The sequence below is a fragment of the Hibiscus syriacus genome, unplaced genomic scaffold (genome assembly GCF_006381635.1).
Source record: "Hibiscus syriacus cultivar Baekdansim isolate YM2019G1 unplaced genomic scaffold, ASM638163v2 tig00109923_pilon, whole genome shotgun sequence".
Lineage (NCBI taxonomy): Eukaryota > Viridiplantae > Streptophyta > Magnoliopsida > Malvales > Malvaceae > Hibiscus > Hibiscus syriacus.
This window is the reverse complement of record NW_024062529.1, coordinates 513,271-523,064: the sequence shown is the minus strand read 5'-3', so window position 1 is coordinate 523,064 and position 9,794 is coordinate 513,271. Positions and strand designations below refer to the sequence as shown.

Here is a 9,794-nt window from a genome sequence, read left to right as displayed (position 1 = left end):
ATGAGATTAGTCTTGGTTAAATTGCCTGTTCCTACAATAGGATTGGTTGAAACTTGTACTTTGCACCCACCATTAGAAGCCTCAAGTAGGCTGCTATCTTCCGCAGACGCAGTTATTAGTCCATGAAACTCTTACCCAAGTGGGATTACTTAAAATGCGTTTTATAGTTGCTATTTTGATTTGGGCCATGCTTGCTTAAGCTTGAGCTCAAACCCAAACTCTTCCCTGTTCTCTCCCTCCTATGCCCTGTCAGTTCAACTGTTCTTAGTTTCGCATTTATTTCAGTCAGCTTCTTTTCCCCCTGTTAAAAGTTGGAGAATCAAGCACGAGGAAGATGATGACTGTAAGCTTAGGTTCCAGATGCTTCAGGAGTATGTGATGTGTTTCTTGATATGATTATTTGTTTGCTTTGATTTTTCCTATCCAATATGAGATGCCTTATGCACAAAGTTGTCTTTTTTTTTTTTCTCGAAAAGGTTTTATTTTTAATTGATATCGTGGAAAATTCCTTGTTGTTAGCAATGAATTTGAGCGAAGATGAGTGAAGGGTTTTGACTGTTGAGTCTAGCAATGAGTTTGTTCCTGCTAATCACCATTTAAGTCGTTGCAATGGTGATTCATTAGCACTTGGTATTTTGTCCACAACTTGTATGTTTGGACTTTGTTCCACGGTGTTCTGATTCCTTTTTACCTTCTTAGTGCTTGTTATCTATATGCAGAAATGCATTTATATTGGTCTTTGGCACAGTTTAAGTGTATACATTGCTCAATCAGAAGATCGAGACACCGACATGTACATCTTGTTTCCTTAGCTTTTCTTTGATTCTATGTTCTTTGATGGGTGGCCTTGGAAACTTATCTAATTTACCAAGCACATCAAGTGGGATTACACGTGGTCAGAGAAGTATCGATTTCTAGCATGATGTTTCTTTTAAGCTTGTACCGTGATCTATGAAACGCATTCACTTTAATCTCGTCTCAGGTTCGAAAAGGTTGATCGTTCCGTATGTAACTCCATATATCTTTATACAGATGAGAACTGTTCTCAAAGTAGCGGACAACTCTGGTAGTTTGGTGCAAAGAAGGTGATATGCATAAAACCTTGAAGGGGGCAAGGTACGGGGACATCGTAATTGCATCTGTAAAAGAAGCCATGTCTAATGGAAAGGTGAAGAAAGGAAAGGTAGTATACAATGTGGTTGTACTTGTACGTGCTGCCATGCAGCGAGGTCGTTGCGATGGGAGTGAGGTCAAGTTTGACAATAATGCAGTTGTCCTTGTTGACAAGCGAAAACTACTGATGGGGACCGGAGTATTTGGACCAGTCCCCCATGAGCTGAGGTAGAAAAAGCATGTCAAGATCCTAACCTTAGCAGAGCACATTGCCTCAGGCATTCAAGAGGATACTGTATGCATGTAGATTGCAAAACACTGAAATTAAGGTTCTATTTTTTTCAGCATTGTTTCCAATGAGAGAATGGAGATTTGAGAGAATGGAGATTGCAGAGAAAACAAAAGCAACTTTTTATTATCACATTAATTCCACTCTTGTGGAATGAATTGTTTACATATTTTCAGGATTTGGCATTTTTTTTCTTCATTTCAGCATCCTTTCCATATGGATTTGACTAATTTATTCAAACTGCTTGGATCTTTTCTTGTGATTTTTGGCTTCTCTCCCAGAATCTGAAGTGCAAAGTTCGAGTTTCGAGCATCTTTTCAATCTCCTCAATAGGCAGTCCCTTGGTTTCCGGCACATAGACAATTACGAAGAATAAAGCTACCACAGATATGACCCCGAATATTAGGAATGTCCAAGAAGTACCTATCGCTTCCGTGAGCGATAAAAACGACTGAGCCACGATGAGGTTCGAGATCCAGTTAGCAGTTGCAGCAATCCCACCACATACACCTCTGAACCTGAGAGGATAAATCTCGGAGTTGACTATCCATGGTGCAGTTCCCATTCCGGGGGAGAGAAGAATATGATGTAGAGAGCTAGACCAATCAGGGCAAGCCATCCAAAATTGCTCGGACATCCCCTTGTGTACCATAGCCTACTTTCACCATGGCACAGATGCTTCACTGTGTCATTTGAGAGCAGACATGCTCCTGGCAGCAGCTGCAACAACAAAATACTAATCAATGAAGGAAAAATAAATACGGGACTCGAAAAATATAGAAATATAATTTGTTTTAACCTTGTTTGTTGGTGAAGCACAGAATCCACAACTTGGAGATGAAGCCTTCAAACACTTCATGCAATTCCAAGCACCAGGGTTTCTAGCTGAGCTGTAATCGGGGCACGTATAATTTGAAAAGTGAGATGTTTGAACTTCGCTAATCATCGGAGCATGTGATGTGGTCTCGTGGAAGACTCCAGCTAGAAGACCGACCGAGTGAAAGTGCTACTCCGAACAAACTGATTAGTATCAGCTTCTTCCTCCCGGTTCTATCAATGAAGTATATACTTACGATGGAGCCTAAGGCGTTGAGTCCGGCGGTGATGAGGGAAAGTAGAAGAGCCGTTCGGTTAGAGGCAAAACCGGCTAATTGAACTATGGTGGGACTGTAATACATGACTGTGTTTATGCCTACAAATTGTTGGAAAACTTGGAGTCCGACACCGGCTATGAGCCCTCTCCTCACTGTTTTGGTTTTCAACAGCTTCATGATGTTTATTTTTGCAGAGCCTTCTTCACTGATTTCAGCCTCGACTGATTCTTTCAAATCTTGAATTTCTTTTTCGACGTCTTCTGCCGGGTAAATTTTCCTCAATATCACTTTGGCTTCTTCTTCTCTTCCCTGTTTTGACAGTAAATCGGTCAAAAGGTTGAATACATGAACAGCGAGTTAAAGAATCAGGGAATTCGGAATATGATCACAAACCTTGCGATATAGCCAACGGGGCGATTCTGGAAGAAGCAACATGAGAATGAACTGCAGAAGTGCTGGAAGACTGGCAATTCCGAGCATCCACCTCCATGTCCCTGGTGCCTGGAGAAAAGGAAAAAATCATCAAAGTTCAACACCTTAATCTCCATTTCCCCTTATAACCTATTAACATGTTCTTCTGGTAGCTTACTTTTGTAAAAGCCAAGTTGATGAGGTAAGAGAGGAACTGGCCACCGGTGATAAGAAATCCATTGGTGCTAACAAGGGCACCACGGATTTTGGCAGGCGACGCTTCAGAGATATAAAGAGGAGACGTCATCGATGCCATTCCGACGCCGAGTCCCACGAAAACTCGGCCAACGATAAGGAGAGGAGCGCCAGGAGCCGAGGCCATGACTACAGCTCCAATGAAAAACAGGAAATCAGCAATGAGGATTGTAGTTCTCCTTCCGTATCGATCATTCATCCACCCTCCGATTGCAGCTCCTATGATGGCTCCAGCAACTGCCATACTCACAATGCTCTCCTGTTCATAAGTACATTAATCGTTACATGCAAGACCTAGAAAAACAAGATTTGGATAAAGAGATTTGCACCATACGTCTTCACTAAATTAGTTCGAGCTTTTAAGCAAACAATACAAGTGCAAGTTCACCAATTTAACAAGCAATTTGTCAGCCATTTCAGGGTCTAGGGAAAAGGTTGGAAATTTGCAGAGAACAGAGTGGTTGGTGGGGGTAATAAAGACAGATTTCAAAGAGACAACCATAGTCCAAAAATGGACGGATTCACCAAAAAATTCAGACAAGAACCAGGAAAGATGTACATATCAAGTAACCTGTAGAACAGTTTGTCGGTCCACAGACTTGAAATCATCTCTGATGTAAAGCAAAGCACCAGATATAACACCTGCAACTCCAAGAAGAAGAAGATATCATTTTGAGAACCAAAGCTTAGGGGGGAAAAACAAAAAAATTAAACATAAGATTTGAAGGTAATGAAGAAGATGGACCGGTGTCATAGCCGAAAAGAAGTCCACCAATCCCAGCAGAGAAAGCAAGGCGAAGAACATAAGGATTCTTCCATGTCAAAGAGAAACATTCTTTGAAAGCTGAGGCATCACTGCCTGTATGTACCACTCCTTCCATTTTTGATGAAAATCACTTCAATTTTTCTTGGGGGATGATAAAATACTTATTTTGTGTGTGTATTTTCCTGGAAAACGGAGAGAAAATAAGGGGAAAATGGAAGGATAAAGAAAATGAGGGCGAAAACAGGGAAGATGTGAAGGATAAATAAGTCGGGAGTCTCACTCAAAGCACAAGTCAAGAGTCTACCGTGTTTGTCGTCTGCTTCCTTCAAATACATAACCTTACATCAAATGTGGACCTTTTTTCCTTTTTTTATTTAGACAACTAATAGTTATCGGTTATAATTATATTCATAAATAATTATTTAAATTCACATCCATATAATATTATTTTATCATTAAATATTTATACATGATAATTCTATCTATTTAATATAAAAATAAATAATCACATCAAAACTATATCGTTTTATTTCTGTTATTATATTGTTTGAATTTTAATAATTTGGTGATACACTTGAAATAAAAGATAAAATTCAATAATTAAAAATAAAACTTAATAATATACTATATACGTCTAAAGTTTAATAGTAGCTGAATAATCTACAGAAAAATTTAATTGAGAATAGTATGCAAATTAAGCAGTCACTTTCAGTGTGAAAATCAACTTATCAAGTAATCGAACGTGGAATTTTATAGTATCGAACTTTGAAAGTTCTTATTGGTTATTTTTCTTTAACAGGATGAGATCAGAATATTAAGTAAAATGATACATCACTCTTTTTTAAGATTAATAATTTTCAAACAAGTTGCTTTTTCACGTTAAGATTTAGATTTAATATTATTCTCTTATTAATATGATGTGAATATAAGGTAGTGTATATTCGAAAGACTCTCAACCATTTGATAATGAACAGTCATACACCTATACAGACGACGTGCTTGAACTCGAAACCTCAAGGGATAACAACAATTTCTTAACCATTGAAGTTACTTGATTCGTACAAATTTATTATATTTAAACTATTTATATTAATATTTATTCATAAAAGGTTGTTTTTAAAACAATCATTTCATAAATTATAAATTCAAACAACTCAAAAAAAAAACCTTAAATCAATTAGACTTTAGTTGATAAAACTTAAAAATTTTAATTAAATAAAATAATTTTTAAATTAATCTGACGCGTCAAATATGACAAAGACACGCTGATCAATCACGTTTTTTTAAAAAACATGATTAATTGGCATCACTATTTGGTATCTATGGGGAGCACGAAACATGTACATCTATGAAGGACAAAAGCAAACAGTTTCAAGCTTACTTACCTCCATTCATAGACACCGCAGGGAATTATCATCAGTTTATTTGGCCTTGACCCACCCGCATACAATCAAGCCAAATGGGAACCTTCACCTAATCCGATCGCCAAAGTTAATGTTGATGCGAGTTTCATTCAAGAGGAAAATAAAGCTTGCTCAGGTATCATCATTTGCGATAATGAAGGCCATATTGGGTTCTTGTCGTATTAACAATCATCCGGTCACATCTGTCTTCATGGCCGAGGCATTAGCTACCTAACTGCCTTACAGGGGATACAATTTGCATTAGACATTGGCCTCAGCAGGATTATAATTGAGAGTGGTGCAAAACCCATCATCAACAAACTGAAGAGCAACGAAACTGACCTATCGGGAAATCGGTGCTCTCACTCTAGATGCAAAGCTCCTCGTGCGCAACTTCCACTCCAATGACTTCAGCTTTGTTGGAAGAAACGGTAACAAGACTGCACATGCAATGGCGGCTGAAGGTCTTACCAGTACCATAGATCGTTTCTGGGTAGAGGAAGCGCCGAATATAGTTCTCCGATTTGCAGCTGAAGACCGGCGTCTACTTGATCCTTCCTGATCCTGTTCGACACTGTTCTTCGAAGGAGATACACTAATTGCACTTAACGGTGAACAACTGTTGGCTCCAAGTCATCTTGGTGGCCCCATGTTTTAATAAAAAAAATATTGGGTAAAGAAGCCCGATGAATGTTCTGATAGCATTTACCATCTGCAATTGACTATCAAACAGGCGAAACCGATACAGATATGGCAGGTAATATGCATATGTTTCCAGCAGCAATTTGTCTCTTTGTCCCATCAGATTTGTTTTTTTTTAAGGCATGCGCATGTACCATGTTTCTATAATGCTCACCGGAACTAAAATGGCCTACATCTCAACCAGAAAATCACATGTCAGGCTTCTAATCAAAATAGAAAGAAAAAGGACAATTGTTTGCTAATAATTAATAGTTTAACTTCATTACAATAATATAAATACTTTGAGAATTCAAATAGAATGATCAATTCACTCATAATTTAAGGAAGAAATATTGATTGTTGCAAAAGTTGTTTGTAAAAAAATGAGGTTTCATTCATAATTTGATCCCAAATTTATATTTACTTTTCCATTTAATACTTATAACTTTCATCTCAGTTTAGAGAAAAATCTTCTAATAAAATCGTGGCACGTGATATGTTCTAATTGGGTGCAAGTAATTTTGGATAAAATGGAAGGAAATGATGGTTAAAGTTCCAAAAAGAAGTTATTACGTACCAAACTGGAAAAAACAAATAATTTAAAGGTCAAAATGAATAAAGCAAGAAAAAGAAATAAAGGGAATTGGACCTTACTTTTAATGTTAATATCGTGACAAAGTTGGACTGTAGGCAATGGAAGAAATTGAAGTCTATTAGATTCCCTTCCTTTATCTATCTATTTTTGTGCCTATCATTCTTTTATTTGTATTTGGATATTGACCCATGGAATTTGGGGTTCATGTAGTTTAATTTTTAATTCAAAATTTCTTTCTCCATTGATAAATCACATCGAAACCGATTAATCTAGATTAAGTACTGTAGAGATATATTATAGAAACGATCTTCTCAATTTAATTAATTTTAGTTATAACGTCACGCCTAATTTCATTTAAAGGATGTAATATTATATCATATTAAATTATTTGATTGTTAATATCTAAAAATCCTTTTTTAATAAAGAAGTTGTATGTATCTTTCATTTGCCCTACTTGGCTTGGAACCATGTAAGGTGCAATTGAAATCATTTTATTATGAAAAATACATAGATGGTCTTTTGCTTTTTGTCTTTTAGGGTTGAAGGAAACTATTGCCTTATAATTTCTTTGATAAGTAATTATAATATGAAGTTATCTAAGGAAACCAAAATCATGTCATCATTTGTTCTTTTACGTAAGTACATGCAATTGATTTTATATAACAAAAGAAAAGTTTAAAATTACAATTACAAGCGTAGATTAAATATATGATTAATACATTTCCTATAATCATTGTCGCAAAAAACTAACCACTTAAGAGTATATAATGATCATACAAACAAAATGTTAAAAACTAAACACAAAAAATAGATAAAAAAAATATCTGATTGACTCGACAAACGAACCAAAAAAAGATATTAAGTTACTAGAAAACTATCGAAAATCACAAATCATGGTCGAATGTTGTGAGTAAACTATCTCTGAATTCAAATCACATATCTAAATCCAATCCGAAGATCCAAAGTAGGACATATCAATATGATAATAAATTAAGTGTCATCTTGAAGAGTTGATGCGGTGTCAATTCCAACCCTCAGAAAATTAAACAATAAAAACAGTCAAACAACCGATAAAAAAGACCGAAACTATTCCACAAAGACAAAATTATTAGAAACTAAAAAAATAAGAGAAAGACAAAATGCAATATAAAAAAATAAGGGAAAATAAGTGGCTAACACTAAAATTAAAAATAAAAAAAGGGCAAATGGCGCAAAGAGAAACTGGGGCTAGAATAATTTGTTAAAAATACATATAAATATTGTTTGTCATGTATTAATTCATTCGACACTTGATGCTATTAAGATATTACATTAAGTCGTATAGTGTGGGACTTGAATTACTTTAGGTCTCCCCCAAAAAGATTTTTCAAAGCAACTATAGTTGTGAGTCATTCTCAAATGAAACTTCACATGCATCCGATTCCTTCATTTTTTTTTTGAACTATTTTTCCTAGCTACTTTCTTTAACATACCCACCACTAAGTTCTACTTTTTTGCCCTTAGTTTTTGGTCAGATTCTGGATAATCATAGCCTTAAGTGTCCATAACAAGTATTCAAGGAGTTGCGTTTACTTTCCATCTTTGAGCCATAAAGTTGAAGAATTTGATAAAACAAGATACCTTCTCTGGTAACTTGCGACTTCCTTCCGTCGAGGGAAGTCTTTTTTGCTAGAACTCTCCTCACTTACTTTCTTCTTAATCTCATCAGCAATGTGCTCTTCCACGCTTTAGTTTTATAAGTGCTCAAAACTTCACACAGTCATCTAGGTTCCTTTATCTCATAAGAACTTTACGCCACTAAATCTCAAATCTTGTGAATTTGTCAGTATTCATGTCAAGAATTTTAAAAGGAGGATGGCTGATCGTAGAGCATGAATAGTCCAAAGAGGATACCTTTCGAAAGATCTCTTATTCCGAAGTTGCTTGTGGAGGAAATCTAAAACAAACAACGTGCTTATAAGTTCATTGAAACACTGATTTAAATTCAAGTTCATATTGGTTGTTATTTCATGAATCGATTAGCAAATACAACAGATATTACCATGGATGTTTTCCTGTGATGCTTCTAAGTTTAGCAGCAGTTCATAAGACTATCTGTCGTTTGCACTCATTATAGATTACTGGAACAAACATCGTGCGCTACTAACTGCCTTATATTTTAATTCTCCCATTAAATGCATATAAACAATCCAAACCTTTTAGCGATTGACTCAACATGTATTTCCAATTTCAATACAAGTTCCCAAGTTAACATCAAAGCCTCATTCTCCTGCAAAACAACAATGGCGAAGGATATTAGAAACATGCAAGAATTGAGAGAAGTTGCGGTCTCACTACAAATCTAAGAGTTGTCCTCGGTTGGAGCCCATACCCGAGGAGGAATGTGACGATGTACATGTGTTGAAGAAGGTGTCTTTGTTCTTCTTCCTCTTCTTCTTTCTTTGTCCACCTATGTGTTTTTGCGTAGGAAGATATGTGGCTAGAACTCGAAAATCTGAGTAGATCATTCCGAGTTTAAATTCGATTCAACTCGAATTGATCATAAAAGTTCAACAATTCAATCATGCTCAAGACTTCAATATGAACTTCAAGACTTGAACAAGTAATCCAAATGACCCAAACTTGAACCGACTAATCCCAAAATGATGTATTTAAATGGAATTTAGTTTCTTTTTCAATCTTTTTATTTCTTATAATCTCTCTCTCTCTCTTTGTAATCATTAAAAAAGAGAACGTGAAATTGTTAAAACCATTCATTCCTCGTTAGATTTCAATATCGTTGGTGGCGAGAAGAAAAAGATTTTTAGTTTTTTCAATGACACGAACTTTTCTAATACTAAAATGACAAGAATAAATAAAGGAATTTATCATGAACATGCACCTCTTCTATATTGCAATAACAATAATGTTAATTGAATTAAGATTTAATTAATTAAAAAATTTAATTAAACATTCTGATATTCTAAATAAAATAAATGATTAAATATTTTCAAAAAACCTCGTTATTTTAAAATCTATTAATACTTAATTTAAAATATTTATGTAATTGATACTCCAAGAGTTATCAGATCATAAAAATATTATATCTCACCGAAATAATTGGTTCCCCTAATTCTAAAGGTTAAGATATAATCAATATTTATAGAGAAAATAAACATAGCCACCAAGAATACTTACCTACATAATG

At 35.3% G+C, this 9,794-nt stretch overlaps 2 pseudogenes; one reads left to right on the top strand and one right to left on the bottom strand.

Annotated features, from left to right (window-relative positions):
* On the top strand, positions 1–1,420 carry LOC120210388 (annotated as a pseudogene).
* Positions 1,421–1,500: 80 nt separating this feature from the next.
* Positions 1,501–4,043, bottom strand: LOC120210337 (annotated as a pseudogene).
* Positions 4,044–9,794: the final 5,751 nt, after the last annotated feature.